At 48.6% G+C, this 25,586-nt stretch overlaps 1 protein-coding gene across 1 annotated transcript in view; it reads right to left on the reverse strand.

Moving 5' to 3' along the window:
* Positions 1-1,714: 1,714 nt before the first annotated feature.
* The window catches only part of POFUT2 (protein O-fucosyltransferase 2), a 114,943-nt gene continuing 91,071 nt past the window's right edge, over positions 1,715-25,586 (reverse strand). The window contains exon 10 of the mRNA XM_050916541.1: positions 1,715-1,992. The gene's annotated coding sequence lies outside the window, so the exon portion shown is untranslated. The remainder of the gene's footprint in view (positions 1,993-25,586) is intronic.

A 25,586-nucleotide genomic window follows, 5' to 3' on the forward strand; every position in this document is an offset into this window, starting at 1 on the left:
TCTGTAACCCAAACCCACTCCTTGTGGTGCTCTGTCCCCCTCTAGTGGACACACTGGTGTCTGTAACCCACGCCAGCTCCTTGTGGTGCTCTGTCCCCCTCTTGTGGACGCGCTGGTGTCCATAACCCACGCCCGCTCCTTGTGGTGCTCTGTCCCCCTCTAGTGGACACACTGGTGTCCGTAGCCCACGCTCACTCCTTGTGGTGCTCTGTCCCCCTCTAGTGGATGCACTGGTGTCTGTAACCCACACCGACTCCTTGTGGTGCTCTGTCCCCCTCTCTTGGGCACGCTGGTGTCTGTAACCCACGCCCACTCCTTGTGGTGCTCTGTCCCCCTCTAGTGGACGCACTGGTGTCTGTAACCCACACCCGCTCCTTGTGGTGCTCTGTCCCCCTCTAGTGGACACACTGGTGTCTGTAACCCACGCCCACTCCTTGTGGTGCTCTGTCCCCCTCTAGTGGACACACTGTTGTCTCTAACCCACGCCCACTCCTTGTGGTGCTCTGTCCCCCTCTAGTGGACACACTGAGGTTGACCCAGCTACAGTGGGGGCTGGCAGAGCTTGGCCTGTGCTTTAAGATCCCAAGGTTTCAAGACCAGTCTCAGCTGCCAACACTGCACACTGGGACCTGGTGACACATGGCCAGTGATGCAGAGCAGGCATTCAAACGCCTTCCTTTCTCCCCATCAAGCCCAAGGGCTACAGGCTGCCTCCCACTGCAGAAATATGGCCTGGAAATAGGTTTTTAAGAGCTGTAGTGGAGACAGAAGAACAGTCTCTGCTCAGTCACAGACGCCAGGACTTTAAGCCTAAGGGAAACAACCCAGCAAGAAAGAACAAATGTAAAGGCTCCATGCTAGTGAGCTTGGGCTCTCCATAGCAGAACCTGCTTGCCCTGACCCAGCACTCCAGGCTGTACAGCAGCCATGCAGGCAGGCTTCTTGACACTGTAACATGAACAATGCAGAAAGCAGAGCTGCCCCCTCTGTTCAGCTACCTGCCACATCCCCCCCAGGCATGCACAGCGGTGTAAGATGGCTGATACGGCAGGCAACCTCCATGCTCCTATTGCCACATCTCAACTCCCTGGCCCTGGAATGACCCAGCCAGCTGCTTTTTGTCATTATAGTAAAATGTTCAGGCTCCCATCAGCCTTTATTTTCAAATTCAATTTGCTGCCTTCACTCCTGCTGCCTGGAGGTTCCCCCCTTACAGGGAGCCAGGTGGGACTTTGCAAGGCCGTGGCTGGGCAGTAATGGTGGGGTGGGTGGGGGGGGAGAAGCATAAAGCTGGACTTTACCAATGGTTGAGTGTGTTGTGGCACCTGAACGAGGCTCCCACTGGCAGGTAGTTGGATCCTTTGTCTGGTTCCGTGAAGGAACTGATCTGCTGCCACCTCAGCTTTGCACATAAATCTTCAGTTTAACAACTGGCAAAGGGCCTGTCTACACTGCAGGGTGGCACTTAGCGCCTGTGGCAGGACCCGGTTTAAAGCAGTGGCTCCCTCGCCCGGCTGCACTCTCCAGAGCAGACAGGGCAGCCGTTGGGTTCTGAATTTTAAAATGTCATCTATGTAGCTAGTGAGCAGTTTATTTACAGGGTGCTGGACGGAGACAGGCCGCTGTGCTGGGCAAACCACAGCATTTATATGGGTCAGCTTCTGAGAGCCCCATGCCTTAAACAGCCCCACTGAACGAATGGATCGAGTGCAGTGCGAAGGTACCACGCAGTGTGAGTGTATCAGAACCCGGCCCATGAGCAGATCAAACGCTCTGCAAACAGTAAATAAATCCCACAACACCCCTACTAAGGAAGTAGGCTAATATTCTCTCTCTTACAGATGGGGAAACGGAGGCACAGAGTGGGACTGATTTACCTAGTGATGATGTGGCTGATCTGGTTCATTCACGTGCACGTCCACCAATGTAATATACGCCATCATATGCCAGCAATGCCCCTCTGCTATGTACATCGGCCAAACTGGACAGTCACTACGGAAAAGGATAAATGGACACAAATCAGATATTAGGAATGGCAATATACAAAAACCTGTAGGAGAACACTTCAACCTCCCTGGCCACACTATAGCAGACCTTAAGGTGGCCATCCTGCAGCAAAAAAACTTCAGGACCAGACTTCAAAGAGAAACTGCTGAGCTTCAGTTCATCTGCAAATTTGACACCATCAGCTCAGGATTAAATAAAGACTGTGAATGGCTTGCCAATTACAAAGCCAGTTTCTCCTCCCTTGGTTTTCACACCTCAACTGCTAGAACAGAACCTAATCCTCCCTGATTGAACTACCTCATTATCTCTAGCTTGCTTGCTAGCATATATATACCTGCCCCTGGAAATTTCCACTACATGCATCTGACGAAGTGGGTATTCACCCACGAAAGCTCATGCTTCAAAACGTCTGTTAGTCTATAAGGTGCCACAGGACTCTTTGCTGCTTTTACTGACACATGTGAAGCTCGTCCTCTGCTGAAGTGGTGGTTGTAGCAGGTCTAGTGACCAGCCCCTTGCAGGAAAAAGCCCTTGATGCCTTTCTAAACCCTTTCCCAATTAGCACTGGGCCTAATTTGACCGGGGAGATTCCTGTGAAAGAAGAAAACCCTCACTGCTATAGCCTGCAAATGCCTGGGGAGAACACTTCATGCACTGACAATGCAGGCTGGGGCTGGGCACTAACACAGAGGCCAGCTGCAACCTTGAGTCCTTTCACCTCTAGATCCAGAGATTGCACCTTGGGAGCCAGATGAACCAGGCAAAGCAAGAGCAGCGCATTCCCATGAACACGGCCGTCTCGTTATCCTCCCTAGGAGCGACCAATGCAGAGCTGTGATGCCTACGGCAGCTGAGATCCACCTCTCACACTGGATTTGCAGTGTGATATATTTTAATACTTTGTATGTCATTTTACAGGCATGGGGGAGGAAGAATAGGGGACTATCCCTTTAAATAGTTTCTGAGCCCTTGCGCTGGGCTCCCTGCGTTCCCGTGTCGCAGAGCGGCAGTGTGTGGCTGTACCTTGGCCTTGCACATTGTGTCTGTTTAGTAACCATGGTTAATTGGAGGCCACCAATCTGGTCTGGCTCCTTCTTATAAATGAGCAAACGACACAAAACTGCCTGATCTGAATAGCAGTGGAACATGCTCGGCAGCATGGCAACAATACGCTGCATCTGAGAACTTGCCCACCAGAGTCCTGCAATTTGTTCTCCTGCACTGTGTCCCTTTGCAGCTCAGGGGAGCTCCACTCACTGGCTCCTGACCATGGTGCCAAGCAAAATCCTCCTCCTGTGCCACATTCCCCTCCAAAACCAAAACAGTCTTTTCAGCTCCTGGATGCTCACGCAGAACTGGGCATGGATTACAAGCTTGGCCAGTTTTTCAAGGATCCCAAATGAAACTCTTCAGATAAAGATGTAATATCTAACTTCTTCCATGCCAACACCTTGTTATGCCCGGTACAACACAAAATACAGGCAGCAGGGCTCTGTCCAAAAGGCATCAGCAGTGGGAGGGGCTCGGGTTGGGCCAAAGAAATTAGTGTCATGCTGACTTTGCTCTGTGGTATCAAATCTGACAAATAATGAATGAAACAAAGACGTTTCCAGGCAATTGGCAAATGAGTGGGATTGTGAACTGATAATCCGCATGGCTGAAAGATGCTGGAGGTGTAAATATTTCCACCCCCAAGTTAATGGGGATGTGAGTATTACTGGGTCTGCAGCAAGACACACTGCGCACATGAGTGTCAGTGTCAGCTTCATAGCTCTATACACTAACAAGAAATGAAAGTGTTTACGTAGGTTCCAAACATTTAAAATCCTCACAAACAATGAGGAGTCCGGTGGCACCTGAAAGACTAACAGATTTATTTGAGCATAAGCTTTCGTGGGTGAAAATCCCACTTCTTCAGATGCATGGAGCGAAAATTACAGATACAGGCATAAATATTGGCACATGAAGAGAAGGGAGTTACCTTACAAGTGGAGAACCAGTGTTTAAAATCCTGGGGCCGAGTAGAGGGAAATTGGAAAATTAAAGCTGATTTGCCATATTCCTAGTCACCTGTTTGCACAAATGTGCCAACAATGTTTTGTTTGCCCCAGGCTTTGCGAAAAAGCTGAACTGGGTGTGGCTTGCACACAAACTTTATCGTGTGATTGCAAAACAGATTGGTTTCAGCGGGAAAGGGGAGTGGCAAACCAGATACATGAGCCAGCAGAGTTGAATGTCAAAGCTAAACTCAGGCATATCAAGTAAAGCATGGCCCTGTGTGAAGCCACGTGGTCCTCCTCCCGTGCACAGCATGGCCAAGCCATTCGTTTGTCCCACAGCTGGGTCTCCTTAGCAGCAGTGCCAGTGGGGCCTGGCCTTTCCGGCTAATCAGATGTGCTGCCCTTCGACACGGTGGAGTCCAAGGGTCTCACTACAGCTCAAATGCAGCTGTAAGTAAGTTAGCAAACAGGCTGATCACCCAACACATGAGCAGCCCTGAAGTGTAGCCAAAGATACAGGCAGCTACAACGGGCCTGTGTTCTAGTGAAGCTAAGACACGAACCAGCCAGTTCCGCCTCGCTGACTAGCACTGGTGCGAAGGCACGGCCCGGCCCTCTGGAAGAGAATCAAACGTCTTGTCCACTTCCACCTTGTTACCGTTACCATTATCCAGGCAGGGAACAGAAACAGTACCATGGGACTAGCCTCACCACTCTCTTACCTGGGGCCCTACCAAATTCACAGTTCACTTTGATCAATTTCACAGCCACGGGGTCTTAAAATTGGTCAAGTTCACGATTGCAGATGTTTACATCTGAAATTCCAGGGTGTTGTAGCCGTGAGGGTCCTGATCCAAAAGGGGATGGGGGGGCAGGGATCCTAAAGCTGTTGTAGGGGGGCTGCAGGATTGCCATACGCACTTCTGTGCTGCCTTCAGACACCAGCTCTAATGGGAGCAGCTGTGGAGGTTACTGCAGCTGGACGGGGCTCCTGGAGGTGGAGGTAAGTCTGATCTCCCCAGCACTGCTGGGATTGACACAGCTGGGGGCTTCTAGCTGCTAGTCAGGGCCAGGGGTGGATTAACGCATGGGTCCATAGGGCCTGTGCCCAAGGGTCTCAGACATTTTGAAGAATGGATGCCTCAATCCTCAGCAGGAGCTGTGGGGTGGGGTAGGGTGGGCGATGCCCCAAGCCTGGGTGGCCCAGAGCCTAGACAGGAGCCATCGGGAATAGTAGCCCTGAGCCCAGGCACCCCGAGCTCTGGCTGGAGCCATGGGAGAGGGGAGAGTAGACCCCAGAGGTCGGGGGTGGGTAGCCTCGAGCCAGGCAGGAGTAGCACTGTATATCAATGATGAGGTAGACTGTAAAGAAAGAAGAAGTGAAAATAAATACTTTGCCTCAGTCTTTAATGAGTCTAATGAGGAGCTTAGGGATAATGGTAGAATGATAAATGGGAATGAGGATATGGAGGTGGATATTACCACAGCCAAGGTAGAAGCCAAACTCAAATAGCCTAATGGGACTAAATCGGGGCGGCCCAGATAATCTTCATCCAAGAATACTAAAGGAACTGGCACATGAAATTGCAAGCCCATTAGCAAGAATTTTTAATGAATCAGTAAACTCAGGGGTTGTACCGTACAACTGGAGAATTGCTAACATAGTTCCTATCTTTAAGAAAGGAAAAAAAGTGATCCAAGTAACTACAGGCCTGTCAGTTTGACATCTGTAATATGTAAGGTCTTGGAAAAAAAATTGAAGGAGAAAGTAGTTAAGGACAATGAGGTCAATGGTAACTGGGACAAAATACAACATGGTTTTACAAAAGGTAGATCGTGCCAAACCAACCTGATCTCCTTCTTTGAGAAGGTGACAGACTATTTAGACAAAGGAAATGCAGTAGATCTAATTTACCTCGGTTTCAGTAAGGCGTTTGATACAGTTCCACGTGGGGAATTATTAATTAAATTGGAAAAGATGGGGATCAGTATGAAAATTGAAAGGTGGATAAGGAACTGGTTAAAGGGGAGACTACAACGGGTCGTGCTGAAGGGTGAACTGTCAGGCGGCTGGAAGGAGGTTACTAGTGGAGTTCCTCAGGGATTGGTTTTGGGACCAACCTTATTTAACCTTTTTATTACTGACCTTGGCACAAAAAGTGGGAATGTGCTAATAAAGTTTGCGGATGACACAAAGCTGGGGGGTATTGCTAACACAGAGAAGGACTGGGATATCATACAGGAAGATCTGGATGACCTTGTAAACTGGAGTAATAGTAATAGGATGAAATTTAATAGTGAAAAGTCCAAGGTCATGTATTTAGGGAGTAATAAGAATTTTAGTTATAAATTGGGGACACATGAGCTGGAAGTAACAGAGGAGGAGAAGGACCTCGGAGTATTGGTTGATCGCAGGATGACTATGAGCCGCCAGTGTGATATGGCCGTTAAAAAAGCTAATGCGGTTTTAGGATGCATCAGGCGAGGTATTTCCAGCAAAGATAAGGAGGTGTTAGTACCTTTATACAAGACACTGGTGAGATCTAATCTGGAATACTGTGTGCAGTTCTGGCCTCCTATATTTAAGAAGGATGAATTCAAACTGGAACAGGTACAGAGAAGGGCTACTAGGACGATGCGAGGAATGTCTTATGAAAGGAGACTGAAAGAGCTTGGCTTGTTTAGCCTAACCAAAAGAAGGTTGAGGGGGGATATGATTGCTCTTTATAAATAAATCAGAGGGATAAATATTAGGGAGGGAGAGGAATTATTTAAGCTTAGTACCAATGTAGACACAAGAACAAATGGGTATAAACTGGACACTAGGAAGTTTAGACTTGAAATTAGATGAAGGTCTCTAACCATCAGAGGAGTGAAGTTCTGGAACAGCCTTCCAAGGGGAGTAGTAGGGGCAAAAGACATATCTGGCTTCAAGACTAAGCTTGATAAGTTTATGGAGGGGATGGTATGATGGGATAGCTTAATTTTGGCAATTAATTGATCTTTGATTATTAGCAGGTAAATATGCCCAATGGCCTGTGATGGGATGTTAGATGGGGTGAGATATGAGTTACTATGGAGAATTCTTTCCTGGGTGCTGGCTGGTGAGTCTTGCCCACATGCTCAGAGTTTAGCTGATTGCCGTATTTGGGGTCGGAAAGGAATTGTCCTCCAGGGCAGATTGGCAGAGGCCCTGGAGGTTTTTCCCCTTCCTCTGCAGTGTGGGACATGGGTCACTTGCTGTAGGATTCTCTGCACCTTGAGGTCTTTAAACCATGATTTGAGGACATCTATAGTTCAGACATTGGTTAAGAGTTTGTTACAGGAGTGGATGGGTGAGATTCTGTGGCCTGCATTGTGCAGGAGGTCAGACTAAATGATCATAATGGTCCCTTCTGACCTTAAGTCTATGAGGAGCTGCGGGGGCTGGCACTATTGGGGGTGATAGTCCATAAACCACCCAGAGGCTGCAGTTAGCCTGAAAAATGAAGTATAATGAAAAAAACCTACAAAAAACATATCTAGAGCCAAAAAGCTTTGCCTAAGTCATGTGACCAGTTCTACATCACACACTGCTTATGAATGACACATTAGACTCACAGATCATGTCTACGTCAGTGCAAATCATTGGTTTAACAGGCACAACTTCAATTGGATTCCAAACCCATTGAGCGAGAACAGTCCTCTGTGTAGTTCACCACCATGGTAAGCGGCAGGGAGTGGACTTGCTCAGCTGATCGATGCCCTTGTGATTTGACCAGACATTATGACAGGAGAAATTTCCATGACTGATGTGCACTCTCACGGTGCAAGGTGACAGCACACCAGCCTCTGTCAGGACTTGTTACCCAGCTGTTACCAAAACACGTAACTGCAAATATTGTACACAAGTGATGCTGTAACACTTGACAAGGTGTCTGCTACGTTAACCACAGACAGCTCAGCTAACTGAAGGTACTGGGCCTTAGGTTTAATAACTCACATCTCATGTTGCAGTCCAGCTGCTAGAAATAATGGTGCCCAACCTCAGCAACGTAATCTATGTAGCTATGTAACTGTAATGGCGTTAATCTCCTACCCAGCACACCTCTAAATATCTAGGAGTCTTCTGGTTGCACAGATAGGCAGCTATTTTGCATTCAGTTCAGTGCAGCTATCAGGGGAGATGCATGCACTATTAGCTTTCTAATGCTGGCATTACTTTTGTTCTTTCTTGCTTTCTTAATTTAGAATAAATCACTGGCCAAGAGGATTGGTTTGTGTGTGGAGAATCATAGACCCCAGGCTCAGAGGAGAAACAGATCTGAGACATGTGGGAGTTGGGGTGGGAAAGGGGAGAAGGAAGAAGGGGAGGGAGATGCCATGACAAACTTTTGAAGTGAGGGGTCTTTGTCCTTCAATTAAGGGATGGGGAGAGGGATAGCTCAGTGGTTTGAGCATTGCCTTGCTAAACCCAGGGTTGGGAGGTCAATCCTTGAGGGAGCCATTTATGGATTTAGTTGGGGATTGTTTCTGCTTTGAGCAGGGGGTTGGACTAGATGATCTCCTGAGGTCCCTTCCAAACCTAATAATCTATGATTCTATGAGGTGTATGTTTGCGCCCAGAATGGGCACAGGACATGGAGTCTGCATGGCAGGGGGGGCTATGTCTCTAGTTCAAATACATCCACTCAGTCCCACCACTTATGTTCTGTCTCACAGAAAACACTGGAGTTGATGTTAATCCTCAGCTGCCTCAGCCTGGGGGTTGTGTCACCACCTGGCTACCCCCTAAATCAGCAAGAGGCTTAGGAAGGGATAAAGCACCTCAGGGAAGCTTTTAAAATCCTGGCTCAGCACAACTGCCTGCTTCGTGCCGGAGCCTGTACTGGAAGGTGTATGCAGCAGGACCAGCCAGGCCTGACTTCATGCTTTTCTGAACAGCTGACACCTTTCCAGGCAGAAGTTTGCCAAAGTTATGACTACAGCTAATGCCCAGCTACCTGCCATAGGCTGAGCAAACCCTGAGTGGTGGCTGATGGACCAGGTGCTGCAGCTATAAAAACGCCTGGCACAGAGGGCTGAAGAAAATGGAGAAATGCTACAGTGGGAGTTACACGCCTGGAGAATATGCAGCTGTGACAACCACAGCCCAGGGTGGTTCAGCTTCAGCTAAGGAGCAAGTGGCCCTTGGATGGACCTAGGCCGACACCCAGCAAGTCGTCACTGACTCAACATTTTTGCTGAAATAAGTTTGTATGAACAGACTGATTTGAGATCATAGAATATCAGGGTTGGAAGGGACCTCAGGAGGTGTCTAGTCCAACTCCCTGCTCAAAGCAGGACCAATCCCCAACTAAATCATCCCAGCCAGGGCTTTGTTAAGCCTGACCTTAAAAACCTCTAAGGAAGGAGATTCCTCCACCTCCCTAGGTAACCCAGATGTTCATGATGGTTTTTTTCCGGATGCAAAAAGCAGAGGAAAGGCCCCCAGCTGGAAGCCACAATTTCTCAGTCCAGGGTTCAGCTTCCAGGCTGCCCCCTGCTGGTGTAGCACTGCAATGTCAATGCAGCGATGCCAATTCTACTAGCTGGGAATCCGGCGCAATGCACATCAGATGGCTTCTTTGCCCCTGGGCATAGTGTAGGAGCCACATAACTACAGGATTTTACACTCCCCTCTGTACAGCATCAAGGGCTTTTAATTCTTTGTTAAGGCTACAGGTGACCACTGTGACCAGACACCTGCATGACACGAACCAGAGAACCACCCAGCCTGTAACTTGTGTGTGAGCTAGAGTGCAGCTTGTAGCAAGCATCCAATCTCGTTTAAAGTCTTCCGCGATAGTGAATCCACCACCTCCCTTTGGGGGCTGTTCCACGGGTTAGTTACCCTCGTCATTACATTTCCAGTTCGAACTCTGCTGACTTCAGCTTCCAGCCATTGGCTCGTGTACAACCTTTGTTTGCTGGATTAAAGGGCCATTTCGCTGCGTACTTACTTATAGCTTATGGTCAAGTCATCTCTTAACTGACACTAGCTGGACTGCGCTCCTGGAGCCTTTTACCACACGGCAGGTTTTTCGGACGGTGAATCATTCTTGTGCTCTTCTCTGAGACCATTCCAATGCTTCAACAGCCTGAGTGTGGATGCCAGACCAGGACATGATAACTAAGGTCACAGCTGAAGAAAAAGCACCTCCCTCACTGCTCCATGTTATTCCTTTGCGTGTACATCTGAGCCTTGCATCCGCCCTCATAGCCACAGCATTGCCTGGGAGCTCAGAGGCTGGTGATTGGCAGCAAAGATCCCTCATTCCCTTCCAGAATCACCGCTTTGCAGCCCTATCTCTTCTGATTTCCTGCAACAACCAGGACACATCAGAACTGTAGAAAGACTACAAAGCTGGTTGACATTTTATATATGAACAATTATTTTTTCATCCAAAAATGGCCTTTTAGTTCAAAAGCCAAAACTTTTTGTGGAAAATTGTCATTATTGTAAAGTTTATGCGAAATGGCTCTTTGAATGCTGAGCAATGGAAACAAGGTCACATTAGTTTGCAAAATCATGTTCCAGTTTTCAACCTGCTATTGCCCTTGGACGGAAAGAGGGAAATCTCCACGAGGCGCCTGCAGGCCTCACTCCCAGACCCATCACTTTTCTAACCTTCAAGGGAACAATTGCCCCACCGGAGCACAACTAATGTAGAACATCCCAGCTAAGGTCTCAATCCCTCAATCCAACTGGCGTGTGCAGCTAGGCATGGGAAAATTGTTTGTGAAACCTCTGTCTCATAGTTTGAAAAGGGGACTAAACATTTAGTCTCTGCACAACGCTTCTGGAGGGTGGGTTTATGCACATGCATATATTCTTGTATGCGCAGTCACAAGATGAAAGCTGTGCAGTTGGCTCCATCTTCAGCTGGGCCCGTGTTTTCTGGCTGTTATGTGGACAGATGGAGCAAAAGTTTTGACCATTTGGCACCTTGTATTTCTCTCACATCCCTGCTTGCCAGTGCAGCATGCCTGCCTTGCCAGCTGCGGTTCTCTCTGGCAGGCTGCTGCACGGCATGACGAAGCTGTTTCCTGAACTCGTTCTTCCCGCTGACTGCACCACTCTCCATGGCGCTTTGACCCCCGACAGCTCCCTCCCACACAGGAGGCAGCGCACCAGCACTGGAGCAGGGATGCCCAAGGAAGTCCAGTTCTGCCACAGTCTCCTTTGCACCAGTTTACCCACAGGAGTAGCCCAGCAATGCCAGGGCACATTCGCAGCAGTGAACGCCGGTCAGGAAGCATGACAGCCAACCCCATTCATCGACTCTTCCCCACAAGACTGATTTCAAGCAGACGTTTGGGTTAGTTCTGGCACAGTGTATACTGTAGCGTTCCCTCTAATTTGATTTCACCCTGATGAGTGGCTGAAAGGGCGACACAGTGACAGATGCAGGCAGGGGAATTGCGAAGGGACAGCCAAGAACTGAAGGCACTACACAGCGTGACATTCTAGCGCTGGGGTTAGCAAAAGAGAAGCCAGGCCAGGCCAAGCCAAAACAAGCCATGCAGCGCTAGACGATTCTCTTGCTGTCTCGCTCATTCTACTTTGAGAAGCCGCAGGCCAGATACACGACACAGAGGCAGCCCTCAAGACCTAACCGGGAGAAAGTGCCTTCCTAGAGGTGCAACAGCGACTCACTGCGCTTTAGGTACTGACTGGCCGTTTGCTGGAGTCTCAGCAAACGCTGTTAATTCCCTGCATAAAGTTCTGATGTCTGCCCCAGCTTAGTACTGACCTGCTTTAAACACCTCTTTTTCTCACCCACCCCATGTTCCGAATGTCCCAGCTCTCCCTTTTCCTAGATCTGTTTGTCCTTCACACCACAACAGCTAGGTTTAAGGAATGTTATTTAGGCTGCAAAGTCATGCACGCAAGCATTAGGGAATGCCAGATTTACAGCTGACCGCACAACCAGAACTCTGGCCCCTTGTGCGTCCAGCCTCCTGAGCACTGAATGAGGCAGGGCCTGTGGAAAAATTCGTATCTGATCATGTGATTAGACACTGCTTTGTAATGCACACATGCAAGAGAGGGGTGAATTAAGCTTACACCAACAACCTTAAGGCTGGCATTTCTTCACTTCTGGGTGCTTGACTTCGCCACTTAAATAACAACATTTTAAACAACAGAGAGTCCAGTGGCACCTTAGAGACTAACAGATTTATTTGGGCATAAGCTTTCATGGGTAAACAACCCACTTCTTCACATGCATGGAGTGAAAATTACAGATGCCGGCATTGTATACTGACACATGAAGAGAAGGGAGTTACCTCACAAGTGGAGAACCAGTGTTGACAGGGCCAATTCGATCAGGGTGGATGTAGTCCACTCCTAATAATAGATGAGGAGGTGTTAATTCCAGGAGAATTTTGTGATGAGCCAGCCACTCCCAGCCCCTATTCAAGCCCAAATCAATGGTGTTAAATTTGCAAATGAATTTTAGTTCTGCAGTTTCCCTTTGAAGCCTGTTTCTGAAGTTTTTTTGTTCAAGTATAGCTACATTTAAATCTGTTACTGAGTATCCAGGGAGGTTGAAGTGTTCTCCAACTGGCTTTTTTGTATGTTATCATTCCTAATGTCTGATTTGTGTCCATTTATTCTTTTACGTAGAGACTGTCCGGTTTGGCCAATGTACATGGCAGAGAGGAATTGCTGGCACATGATGGCATATATCACATTAGTAAACATGCAGGTGAATGAGTCCCTGATGGTGTGGCTGATGTGGTTGGGTCCTCTGATGGTGGTGCTAGAGTAGATATGGGGACAGAGGTAGGCAATGAGGTTTGCTACAGGGATTGGTTTCTGGGTTGGTGTTTTTGTGGTGTGGTGAGTATTTGCTTCAGGTTGGGGGGCTGTCTGTAAGCGAGGACTGACCTGCCTCCTAAGGTCTGTGAGAGTGAAAAATCATTTTCCAGGATAGATTGTAGACTGTTGATGATGCGCTGGAGAGGCTTTAGCTGGGGGCTGTAGGTGACGGGCAGTGGTGTTCTGTTATTTTCCTTGTTGGGCCCAGCCTGTAGTAATTGATTTCTGGGTATCCGTCTGCTCTGTCAATCTGTTTCCTCACTTCCCCAGGTGGGTATTGTAGTTTTAAGAATGCTTGATAAAGATCTTGTAGGTGTTTGTTCTGTCTGAGGGATTGGCGCAAATTCAGTTGTAGACAGTGGTTAGTGTGATGTGGCCTGGATGGAAGCTGGAGGCATGTAGATAAGTATAGCGGTCAGTAAGTTTCCTGTACAGGGTGGTGTTTATGTGACCATCACTTATTAGCACTCTAGAGTCCAGGAAGTGGATCTCTTGTGTGGACTGATCCAGGCTGAGGTTGATGGTGGGGTGGAAATTGTTGAAATCATGGGGGAATTCCTCAAGGGCCTCCTTCCCACGGGTACAGACGATAAATATATCATCAATGTAGCGCATGTAGAGGAGGGCGCTAGGGGACAAAAGCTAAGGAAGCGTTGTTCTAAGTCAGCCATAAAAATGTTGGCATACTGTGGGGCCATGCGGGTACCCATAGCAGTGCCACTGACTTGAAGGTACAAGTTGTCCCCAAATCTGAAATGGTTGTGGGTGAGGACAAAGTCACAAAGTTCAGCCACCAGGTTTGCCGTGACATTATCGGGGATACTGTTCCTGACGGCTTGTAGTCCATCTTTGTGTGGAATGTTGGTGTAGAAGGCTTCTACATCCCTAGTGGCCAGGGTGGTGTTTTCTGGAAGATCACCAATGGATTGTAGTTTCCTCAGGAAGTCAGTGGTGTCTCGAAGATATCTGGGAGTGCTGGTAGCGTAGGGTCTGAGAAGAGAGTCCAAATAGCCAGCTAATCCTGCTTTAAGAGTGCCAGTGCCTGAGATGATGGGGCATCCAGGGTTTCCATGTTTATGGATCTTGGGTAGCAGATAAAATACCCTTGGTCAGGGCTCTGGTGGAGTGTCTGTGTAGATTTGTTCTTGTGCTGTAGTAGGGAGTTTCTTGAGCAGATGGTGTAGTTTCTTTTGGTAACCCTCAGTGGGATCAGAGGATAGTGGCCTGTAGAATGTGGTGTTGGAGAGCTGCCTGGCAGCCTCCTGTTCATAATCTGACCTGTTCATGATGACGACAGCACCTCCTTTGTCAGCCTCTTTGATTATAATGTCAGAGTTGTTTCTGAGACTGTGGATGGCGTTGCGCTCTGTATGGCTGAGGTTATGGGGCAAGTGATGCTGTTTGTTCACAATTTCAGCTTGTGCACATCGGCGGAAGCACTCTATGTAGAGGTCCAGTCTATCATTTCAACCGTCAGGAGGAGTCCAGGCAGAGTTCTTTTTGTCGTGTTGGTAGGAGGGTTCCTCGGGTGAGTGCGCTGTTCAGTGGTGTATTGAAAATATTCCTTGAGTCGGAGATGATGAAAATAACTTCCAGATCACCCCCAAACTGTACCATGTTCATGGGGATGGTGGGGCAGAAAGACAGTCCCCAAGATAGGAAAAGCAGCAAAGAATCCTGTGGCACCTTATAGACTAACAGATGTTTTGGAGCATGAGCTTTCATGGGTGAATACCCACTTCGTCAGATGCAGAATCTTCCGCCGGGCTAAGTGTTATGGTTGGATAGATTAACTATATTGTTAGGTGAGTTGAGGGTACCACTGTTGTAGCCTCCTGTGGCATGTAGGAGTTTAGATAGTTTACTGTCCTTTTTCCTCTGTAGAGAAGTGAAGTGTGCATTGTAAATGGCTTGTCTAGTTTTTGTAAAGTCCAGCCAGGTGGAAGTTTGTGTGGAAGGTTGGTTTTGTATGAGAGTCTCCAGTTTTGAGAGCTCATTCTTGATCTTCTCCTGTCTGCTGTACAGGATGCTGACCAGGTGGTTCCTCAGTTTCTTTGAGAGTGTGTGGCACAGTCTCTCACCATAGTCAGTGCAGTATATCAATTGCAAGGGATTTTTTACCTTCAGTCCATTTGGTATGATGTCCATCTGTTTGCACTTGGAGAGGAAGATGATGTCTGCCTGTATCTGTCCGAGTTTTTTGATGAGGTTGATGGATTTCCACTCCATACGGCATTTTAAACGTGTGTGTAATTTCCTAGGGTTTTTTTTTTAAAGAAATATGTAAAAATTAAACTAAAGTTCTGTTATCGCCCATCTACCAGTTGGGTCTGAACCTTGAGCTTTCACTGCAGTACACACGGCTGCCACTTGAGCTACAGGACTGAAGCTGGCAGCTAGTAGCAGGCGAAGGCTGGTGTTCCAGAGCAGTGGGTGGATAGCTGAGTCCTGATTCCAGGTCCAGCAGGTGGTCAGGGGAGCTCCTGCCCCATGAGGTACTCCCCGAGGCATGGGAGTTCTGGGTGCTCCCCTCCTCTGAAAACCAGGCCTCTGAGTTGGGTGCTTAAATATGGACTTAGGAGTTCAGTGTCAGGCTCCAAAGTTGAAAATCTTGGTTGCATTTGTGAAAATTTGGCACTTTTTAGACCATGCCTGACTGACAGAAGCCACGTGTGTAGCAGGGGCTTGCCCACACACACGTGCCTCCGATGCACACACACCCAGGCTGCAATACATCAGGGTGCGCATATGTTTAAGTGAAGGTGTGTGTGTGTGTGTGTGTGTGTGTTCACACACATGTGTATCGTTGCACATGCAGCTTTGACAGTCAGGCCCATGGCAGACAGTGCAGCTAACCTTCTCCTCTCAAAAGGTGCTGGCAACCAGAAGAACCGTGCAGAAAGCCCTGATTGTCGACACACACTTGCTGAGTTAGGCCAAGGAGGGAATGGGCTGCAGAAAATGCCCTCGCATCAGACCACTTGTGTGTAAACAGAGGGGATGTCAGAGAGGCCTCGTCGAGCTTTAGAGGGGCAGTGTCTCACATCTCGAGCACCCAACCCACAGTGCTATTTGGGTACTCATGTGGTGTGTGCCCCAGGAGAAGCTCCATTCTGCACTGCCAGAGATTTTGCAGTGGTTCTGGGGATGAGGAGTAGACCCCCTTAGCCAGGGCCAGCTCCAGGCACCAGTGCAGGAAGCAGGTGCTTTGGGCTGCCAATGGAAAGGGGCTGCACGTCTGGGTCTTTGGTGGCAATTCGGTGGCGGGTCCCTCAGTCCCTCTCGGAGGGAAGGACCAGCCACCGAATTGCCACCGAAGAATGAAGGAGCGCGGTAGAGCAGCCGCCAAAGTGCCGCTGATCATGGCTTCATCATTTTTTTTTTCCCCTTCGCCGCCTGGGACGGCAAAAAAGCTGGAGCCAGCCCTGCCCCTAGCATGCCTACAGCACTAGGGAGGGGATACGTCAAACATCTTGCCAAGAGCAGATGGTGAAAGCAACGTTCTTGGCTACTGCTCCACCCTGAAACTCTAGATGCAGGTGAAGTGCCTGTAGGACTGCTAGCTGGCAAAGCTTCGTACTGAACAGGCTGCAAATGCGATGGGCACCATCTTGGCTGCCCCGGGGACTCGAGCGGTTCCAGCTTGCATTAAGAAGTGGTACCGGGGGTGTCATAACATTTTTCCCAGATTTGGACCTTAGCGTCCAAAATATGGGTGTTAGCATGAAAACCTCCAAGCGTAGTTACCAGCTTGGACCTGGTAAAGCTGCCACCACCCAAAAAATTAGAGTGTTTTGGGGCACTCTGGTCCCCCCCAAACCTTCCCTGGGGACCCCAAGACCCAAATTCCTTGACTCTCACAACAAAGGGGAACAAACCACTTCCCCCCCCTTCTCCCTTCCAGGTGTTCCCCCCCCCCCCGGGTTCCTGGAGAGATACACAGAAGCAAGCTCCGTGAATCTAAACAGAGGGATTCCACCCTCCCTATTTCCAGTCCTGGAAAACAGAAGTACCGAGAGAGAGCCAAGCCCCCCACCCCCCTTCACCCAGAGGGAATGCAAAGTCAGGCTCGTCAATCTAACACACAGAGATTTTTTTCCCCCTGACTTCTTCCTCCCACCAATTCCCTGGTGAGCTACAGACTCAATTCCCTGGAGTCCCCACTAAAGAAAAACTCCAATAGGTCTTAAAAAGAAAGCTTTATGTAAAAAGAAAGAAAAATACATAAAAATGGTCTCTCTGTATTAAGGTGACAAATACAGGGTCAATTGCTTAAAAGAAAAATAAATAAACAGCCTTATTCAAAAGAACACAATTCCAAACACTCCAGCAACTACACATATGTAAATACAAAAGAAAAAAAACAATAACCCCTATTGTTTTATGATCTTCATACTCACAACTTGGAAACAGAAGATTAGAAAGCAGGAGACAGAAAAATCCTTCCCATAGCCGAGAGGGACAGACACAAGACAAGAACAAAGGACTCACACACAAACTTCCCTCCACCCAGATTTGAAAAAGTCTTGTTTCCTGATTTGTCCTCTGATCTGGTGTTTCAGGTTACTTGTTTCCAGGTAAAAGAACATTAATCCTTAGCTATCTGTTTATGACACGCCCCCCAAATTGCAGACAGTGGGGAACTTCACTGGCGGTGATTTCCTCCTAGAACTTTAAAATAAACAGATTAATACAACACATGCACCTTTACATATACCACTAAGTATATAACTAACAGACTTTTACATTTTAAGAACACTTCTTAACTACTGGATTCTGGGAAACTTTCATGGGAGAGTGCATCAGCTACTTTATTAGAAGCTCCTGAAATGTGCTGAATTTCAAAATCAAAATCTTGGAGAGCTAAATTCCAACGAAGAAGTTTCTTGTTGTTCCCCTTGGGAGTATGAAGCCACTGTAGCGCAGCATGGTCAGTTTGTAGCTGGAACCACCGTCCCCAAACATATGGGCGTAGCTTTTCCAGGGCGTACACAATGGCATAGCATTCCTTTTCACTGACTGACCAGTGACTTTCCCTCTCAGACAGTTTCTTGGTGAGAAACACGACAGGATGGAAGTTGTGATCCGTTGCTTCCTGCATGAGAACTGCTCCTATACCACGCTAAGATGCATCCGTGGTTACTAGGAATGGCTTGTCAAAGTCCGGGGCCCTGAGCACAGGGTCAGACATGAGCGTTGCCTTAAGTTGGGTAAAGGCCTTTTGACACTCATCAGTCCACTTAACTGCATTTGGCTGGGTCTTTTTGGTCAGGTCGGTCAGTGGGGCAGCGATTTGGCTGTAGTGTGGTACAAATCCCCTGTGGTACCTGGCCAAGCCTAAGAAGGATTGAACCTGTTTCTTTGACTTTGGGACAGGCCACTTTTGGATAGCATCCACCTTGGCCTGTAGGGGGTTTATGGTTCCTCGACCCACCTGGTGTCCCAGGTAAGTTACTCTGTTTTGGTCTATTTGACACTTTTTGGCCTTAACAGTTAGTCTGGCCTGCCTAATGCGCTCAAAGACCTTTTCCAGGTGTAGTAGGTGTTCGGGCCAGGAGTTTGAAAAAATGGCCACATCATCGAGGTAGGCAACTGCATATTCTCCCAGTCCTGCTAGTAGACCATCTACCAACCTCTGGAAGGTGGCGGGTGCATTTCGCAGCCCAAAAAGAAGGACATTAAATTCATACACCCCCGCATGGGTGACGAATGCTGACCTTTCCTTGGCAGGTTCATCTAGCAGTACTTGCCAGTACCCCTTGGTTAAGTCTATTGTAGAGATGAACTGGGCACGTCCCAACTTCTCCAATAGCTTATCGGTGCGTGGCATTGGATAGTTGTCAGGACGAGTTACCACATTTAGCTTACGGTAGTCCATGCAAAAGCGTATTTCCCCATCTGGTTTGGGTACCAGAACCACTGGAGATGCCCATGCACTGGTAGATGAGCGGATTATACCCATCTGTAGCATGTTCTGGATCTCCCGTTCTATAGCAGCTTGGGCATGAGGAGACACCCGGTAGGGTGGGGTTCTAATGGGGTGAGCATTACCTGTGTCAATGGAGTGGTATGCCCGTTCAGTCTGTCCTGGGGTGGCTGAGAACAATGGGGCGAAGCTAGTGCACAGCTCCTTGATTTGTCGCCGCTTCAGATGTTCCAGGGTGGTTGAGAGGTTCACCTCTTCCACACCACCGTCTTTTTTCCCTTCATAGTAGACACCTTCAGGCCACTCAGCATCATCGCCCTGGACTGTAAACTGACAAACCTGTAAGTCTCTGGAATAGAAAGGCTTGAGAGAATTAACATGGTACACTCTGGGTTTTAATGAGGAATTGGGAAATGCTATGAGGTAATTCACAGTTCCCAGGTGCTCTTGGACCGTGAATGGCCCTTCCCATGATGCTTCCATCTTATGGGCCTGTTGCGCCTTCAAGACCATAACCTGGTCTCCTACTTTGAAGGAACGTTCTCTGGTATGTTTGTCATACCAGGCCTTTTGCTCTTCCTGAGCATCCTTTAGGTTCTCTTTAGCAAGAGCTAAAGAGTGTCGGAGGGTGTTTTGTAGGTTGCTTACAAAGTCCAGAATGTTAGTTCCTGGAGAAGGCGTAAACCCCTCCCATTGCTGCTTCACCAACTGTAATGGCCCCTTAACCTCGTGGCCATACACAAGTTCAAATGGTGAAAACCCTAAACTGGGATGTGGTACAGCCCTGTAGGCAAACAGCAACTTCTCCAACACTAGGTCCCAATTATTGGACTATTCGTTGACGAATTTACGTATCATGGCCCCCAAAGTTCCATTAAACCTTTCCACCAGGCCATTGGTTTGATGGTGGTACGTGGTGGCAACCAAGTGGTTCACCCCATGAGTTTCCCACAGTTTTTGCATGGTCCCTGCCAGGAAATTAGATCCTGAATCTGTAAGGATGTCGGAGGGCCAACCTACCCTGGCAAAAATGTCTGTTAGGGCCAGGCACACAGTGTTAGCCCTGGTGTTGCCTAGAGCTACTGCTTCCGGCCATCGGGTAGCAAAGACCACAAAAGTCAGTAGGTACTGCTTTCCTCTGGGCGTCTTTTTTGGGAAAGGACCCAGAATATCCACAGCTACTCGCTGAAATGGGACCTCAATTATGGGGAGTGGCTGGAGAGGGGCCTTGACCTGGTCTTGGGGTTTTCCCACTCTTTGGCATACCTCACAAGACCGGACATACTTGGCAACATCCTTGCCCATCCCCTCCCAGTGGAAGGACTTCCCCAACTGGTCCTTGGTTCTTTTCACCCCAGCATGGCCACTGGAATGATCATGGGCTAAGCTTAAGAGCTTCCCCGGTACTTAGTTGGAACCACCAACTGTTTTTGCGGCTGCCATTCTTCCCGGTGTCCACCAGAAAGAATTTCCTTGTATAAAAGTCCTTGGTCTATAACAAACTGGGATCGATTAGAAGAGCTGAGAGGCGGTGGGGTGCTCCGTGCCGCCGCCCAAGCTTTTTGAAGGCTGTCATCTGCTTCCTGCTCAGTCTGGAACTGCTCCCTTGAGGTTGGGGTCACCAGTTCTTCCTCAGACTGTGGACTTGGGATTGGTCCCTCTGGAAGCGATGTAGGTGATGGGGTTGTTTCCGTTGCTGGTGAACCGCTCTCCGCTGGTGCACCTGAGGGTATTTCAGGCTCTGACTGAGCCTTTTGGGTATGGCTGTCTGTTGCTTCTGCCAGTTCTGGCTCGCTGGCGCCCTCTGGCGTTGAGTTTGAAGATGTGGTTGCAATTGCTGGTGTTGGTTTGCTGTTCCAGTTCCGGGTGTGGGACTGGAGGTGCTGTGGCTGTTTCAGTGGTTGGCATGGAATCCGAGTCCACTACCTCTGTCTGGGTCTCTGGTAACACAGACGGGGCGTCTGTGGACGGCTCAGGAACAGGAATGGGTCTGGAAGCTTGCCTGGTTTGGCTACGTGTAACCATTCCCACTCTCTTGGCCTGTTTCACCTGGTTGGCCATGTCTTCCCCCAGTAGCATGGGGATGGGATAGTTGTCATAAACTGCAAAAGTCCACATTCCTGACCAGCCTTTGTACTGGACAGGCAGTGCAGCTGTAGGCAAGTCTACAGCTTGTGACATGAAAGGGTAAATTGTCACTTGGGCCTTTGGGTTGATGAATTTGGGGTCTACGAAGGATTGGTGGATAGCTGACACTTGTGCCCCCGTGTCTCTCCACGCAGTAACCTTCTTTCCGCCCACTCTCAAATTTTCCCTTCGCTCCAAGGGTATTTGAGAGGCATCTGGGCCTGGGGACCTTTTGGGTGATGGTGGTGTAATGAACTGCACTCGGTTGGTGGTCTTTGGGCAGTTGGCCTTGATATGTCCCAGTTCATTACACTTAAAGCATCTTCCATCTGACGGGTCACTGGGTCGAGGTGGGTTACTGGAGACTGGTGAGGTGGAAGAATAGTGTGTCTGTGGCTTTACTTGGGTTGTAGGTGGGGTCTTTGGTTGTCCTCGGTTGTAGGGTTTATGGTCGGTGTGCCCTCTGGGGTATTTGTTCCCCTTGACAGTAGCTTTCTTGCTTTCTGCCACTTCCATCCATCTGGCTCCAATCTCCCCCACCTCAGTGAGATTTTTGGGTTTTCCATCTTGTATGTACCGTGTTATGTCCTCAGGAACACCATCCAAGAACTGCTCCATTTGTATGAGGAGGTGCAGTTCTTCCAAGGATTTAACATTGTTTCCTGATATCCGGGCCTCATAATTTTTCCCAACGTAGTAGGCGTGTTTGGGAAATGACACATCTGGTTTCCACTTTTGGGTTCTGAAACGCCGACGGGCATGATCCGGGGTTATCCCCATTCTGTATCTGGCCTTGGTTTGAAAAAGATTATAGTCGTTCATTTGCTTCTTAGGCATTTCAGCCGCCACCTCTGCTAAAGGTCCACTGAGCTGTGGCCTCAATTCTACCATGTACTGGTCTTCAGGGATGCTGTACCCAAGACAGGCTCTTTCAAAATTTTCTAAGAAGGCCTCGGTGTCATCACCTGCCTTGTAGGTGGGAAATTTCTTGGGATGTGGAACCATAATTGGTGAGGGGTTGTTAGGATTGGCTGGAACCTGTTGCTTAGCCTTTTCTAATTCCAGGGCCTGTCGGTGGGCTTCCCTCTGGAATTCCCACTCTTTCTCTTTTATTTCCAGCTGTTTTTGGTGGTCTGCATCTTTGGCTGCTTGCTCTCTTTTGTAGGCTGCCTCTCTGGCTTCTTGTTCTCTTCTGTGGGCCGCCTCTCTTTCTCTTAGTTCCATCTCTTCTTGTTTTATTTCTAGTTCCTGTATTTTTTTTCCATATCTCGCTTGTGCTCTGCATCTTCGATTTGTACTTCGGCCTCCATTTTTGCCTTAGAAGTCATGGTTCCTGTTTTCTTGTGTTGGGGTGCCCTCCAGTGTTTATTGTCTTAACTGCAGGTTCTCTGTTGCCTCCTGGGGTCTGCCTAGCAACAGTGCCTTTTTCCCTTTCTTCCTCTAGCTAATCTTTTAAATGTAAGGTAAACCAGAAAAACCACTTTATTTGCATGTGTATTGCTGGATTTTGACTCCTAATGGGAGTGCTATTGTGTGACAAAAGACCCGTAATAGTTCCTTAATGGTTCCTTGCTTAATATGCAAGCCAGAAACTGCAAGAGAGAGCAGAGAAAAAAAATCTCTCTGGTTCCTTTTAAAACCAAACTGTTTCTGCTTAAAAGCCTCTAGCAGAGAAAAGAAAAATATAATATTCCTACTGGCTTCTGGATTCTATCTATCCCACAATGCTGCACACCGTGTCATAACATTTTTCCCAGATTTGGACCTTAGCGTCCAAAATATGGGTGTTAGCATGAAAACCTCCAAGCTTAGTTACCAGCTTGGACCTGGTAAAGCTGCCACCACCCAAAAAATTAGAGTGTTTTGGGGTACTCTGGTCCCCCCAGCAACCTTCCCTGGGGACCCCAAGACCCAAATTCCTTGAGTCTTACAACAAAGGGGAATAAACCATTTCCCTTCCCTTCTCCCTTCCATTTGTTCCCCCCCCCGGGTTCCTGGAGAGATACACAGAAGCAAGCTCCATGAATCTAAACAGAGGGATTCCACCCTCCCTATTTCCAGTCCTGGAAAACAGAAGTACCAAGAGAGAGCCAAGCTCCCCCAACCCTCTTCACCCAGAGGGAATGCAAAGTCAGGCTAGTAAATCTAACACACACAGATTTCCCCCTGACTTCTTCCTCCCACCAATTCCCTGGTGAGCTACAGACTCAATTCCCTGGAGTCCCCACTAAAGAAAAACTCCAACAGGTCTTAAAAAGAAAGCTTTATGCAAAAAGAAAGAAAAATACATAAAAATGGTCTCTCTATATTAAGGTGACAAATACAGGGTCAATTGCTTAAAAGAAAAATGAATAAACAGCCTTATTCAAAAGAACACAATTCCAAACACTCCAGCAACTACACACATGTAAATACAAAAGAAAAAAAAACAATAACCCCTATTGTTTTATGATCTTCGTACTCACAACTTGGAAACAGAAGATTAGAAAGCAGGAGACAGAAAAATCCTTCCCATAGCCGAGAGGGACAGACACAAGACAAGAACAAAGGACTCACACACAAACTTCCCTCCACCCAGATTTGAAAAAGTCTTGTTTCCTGATTGGTCCTCTGGTCAGGTGTTTCAGGTTACTCATTTCCAGGTAAAAGAACATTAACCCTTAGCTATCTGTTTATGACAGGGGGCAATAGCAACTCGTATCCTTTGTGGCTCAGAACAAAGGGGGCCCTGTAGCACACCCTCACCAGTGGAGTACACACATCCCGAGGGGCCTAGCCAGTGGGCTGAACTGGAGCTGGCCATGTCCCCCAGAGTGGCCTCTGCCTCAGCCAGTTCACTCTTAGCCGACCCCTCACTGAGGGTGGGGAAGGAACTCGAGCTGGAGCCTGCTGGTGCTGAGACCCGGGCAGACCCCAAGCCCACAACCATACCAGGGAAGAGCTGGATGACAGAGGAGGAGCCTGCAGCACTTGTGGGGAAGCTCGCTGGGCCAGTGGACACTCCCCCAGCAAAGAGTGCTGTGGCAGACGCTGCTGCTGCTCTGGGCCTGCTGTAAAGGGGGATAGCAGAGGCTGGCTGGCTGTCACACAGGGAGGGGAATTTCTTCCAAGCCAGCCAGGCGGACGCAGGAGGGGCTCAGAGAATTGCCAACAGCTGTTCTCGGAGGGGAAGGTCTCGTTAGGCACACGCACTGATGGGGTCGCTGGGGTGCAACCTGGACTGTGGGACCCTGAGCCCTAATGACATCACTGGAAGCTGGGATTACACCCATTTGCTTTTGCCATGGAGGCAGTGACACTTCCTGGCAGCTTTAGACTAATAGGCAGCAGATGGGATATTGACATCAGGGGTGACAGGAGCCTCAGGGTGGGTGGGAGGATGATATTTTTAAAATAATAGCTTCTGAAAAGCCACCAATAGCCCCATCTGGACATCTCTGGAGCCACGTGTGTCTCTGCTTGGCTTGGCGCAGTGCCCCTCTCCCATGCACAAAACGGCAAAGAGGCGAATCTCTCAGCCATTGCAGGGTGCAATATGGCAGCAGGGACATGCAGAACTCACCTGCCCTCTGGGCATGCAGACTCCAGCTAGCAGTGCTGGGCACAGAAACTGGTTTTGGGCTGAGTGCATGTGCAGATCCCTCTGCAGTGTCGGCACACTGGCTGCATCAGATCAGTCTCTGACTTTAGGGGCGATTGTGTGTGGGGGGAAACACTCAGCAGCAGCTTTCTCACTAACCAACACTGCCTGAAAGAGCTGCATGAACCCGAGTTTCCATTGCCCTGTGAACTCGCACTTTGGGAATAAAGCATGAATCTGAATTCCCCAGCCACACCCCTAGGGGTATGTTCCACCACCCCGCACCATGGCGAAGAGCAGCACGAGAGGGAGGGTGAGACGCTATGGGCCAGACCCGCAGGTCTGCCAGCGCTGCATTGCTGGCCGGGGGGGCTAGGTGGCTTCCTCGCCGCTCAGGTGTGGGATGACTGGGTGGCCAGCTTTGCGGCCGGTATGCAGAGCCTGGGGGTGCGCTAGAATCATAGACTGTATGGCCAGAAGGGGCCACCAGGTCATCCAGTCTGACCACCTGTATATCTGTGACGCCCTGTACCTCAAAGCAGCGGCTCTCAGCCTTTCCAGATGACTGTCCCCCTTTCAGGAGTCTGATTTGTCTTGCGTACCTCCAAGTTACACCTGACTTAAAATCTGTTTGCTAAAAAAATCAGACTTAAAAATACAACAGTGTCACAGACACACTATTACTGACAACTGGCTTCCTTGCTCATGGTTACCATATCATCAGTAAATAAATGGACTGGAATAGAAATAGTGTACTTACATTTCATGTGTAGTATACAGAGCAGTATAAACAAGTCATTGTATGAAATTTGAGTTTGCACTGACTTTGCTAGTGCTTTTCATGTAGCCTCTTGTAAAACTAGACAAATATCTAGATGAATTGCTGTACCCCTGGAAGACCTCTGAGTACACTCTGGGGTACGCATCTCCCTTGTTGAGAATCACTGCCTCAAAGCAGCAGCCTGGAACCCCTATATTCACCACTGTGATATCATTATATGTTCTTTATCTTCTGAGGTATCATTCTTGATCTGTTGGATTGTATGTGTTGTCACTGTATGCGGAGTTAGCAAGCTTTGCTATGTGTGCATAGGCATCAAC

Source organism: Gopherus flavomarginatus, chromosome 10, assembly GCF_025201925.1.
Source record: "Gopherus flavomarginatus isolate rGopFla2 chromosome 10, rGopFla2.mat.asm, whole genome shotgun sequence".
Lineage (NCBI taxonomy): Eukaryota > Metazoa > Chordata > Testudines > Testudinidae > Gopherus > Gopherus flavomarginatus.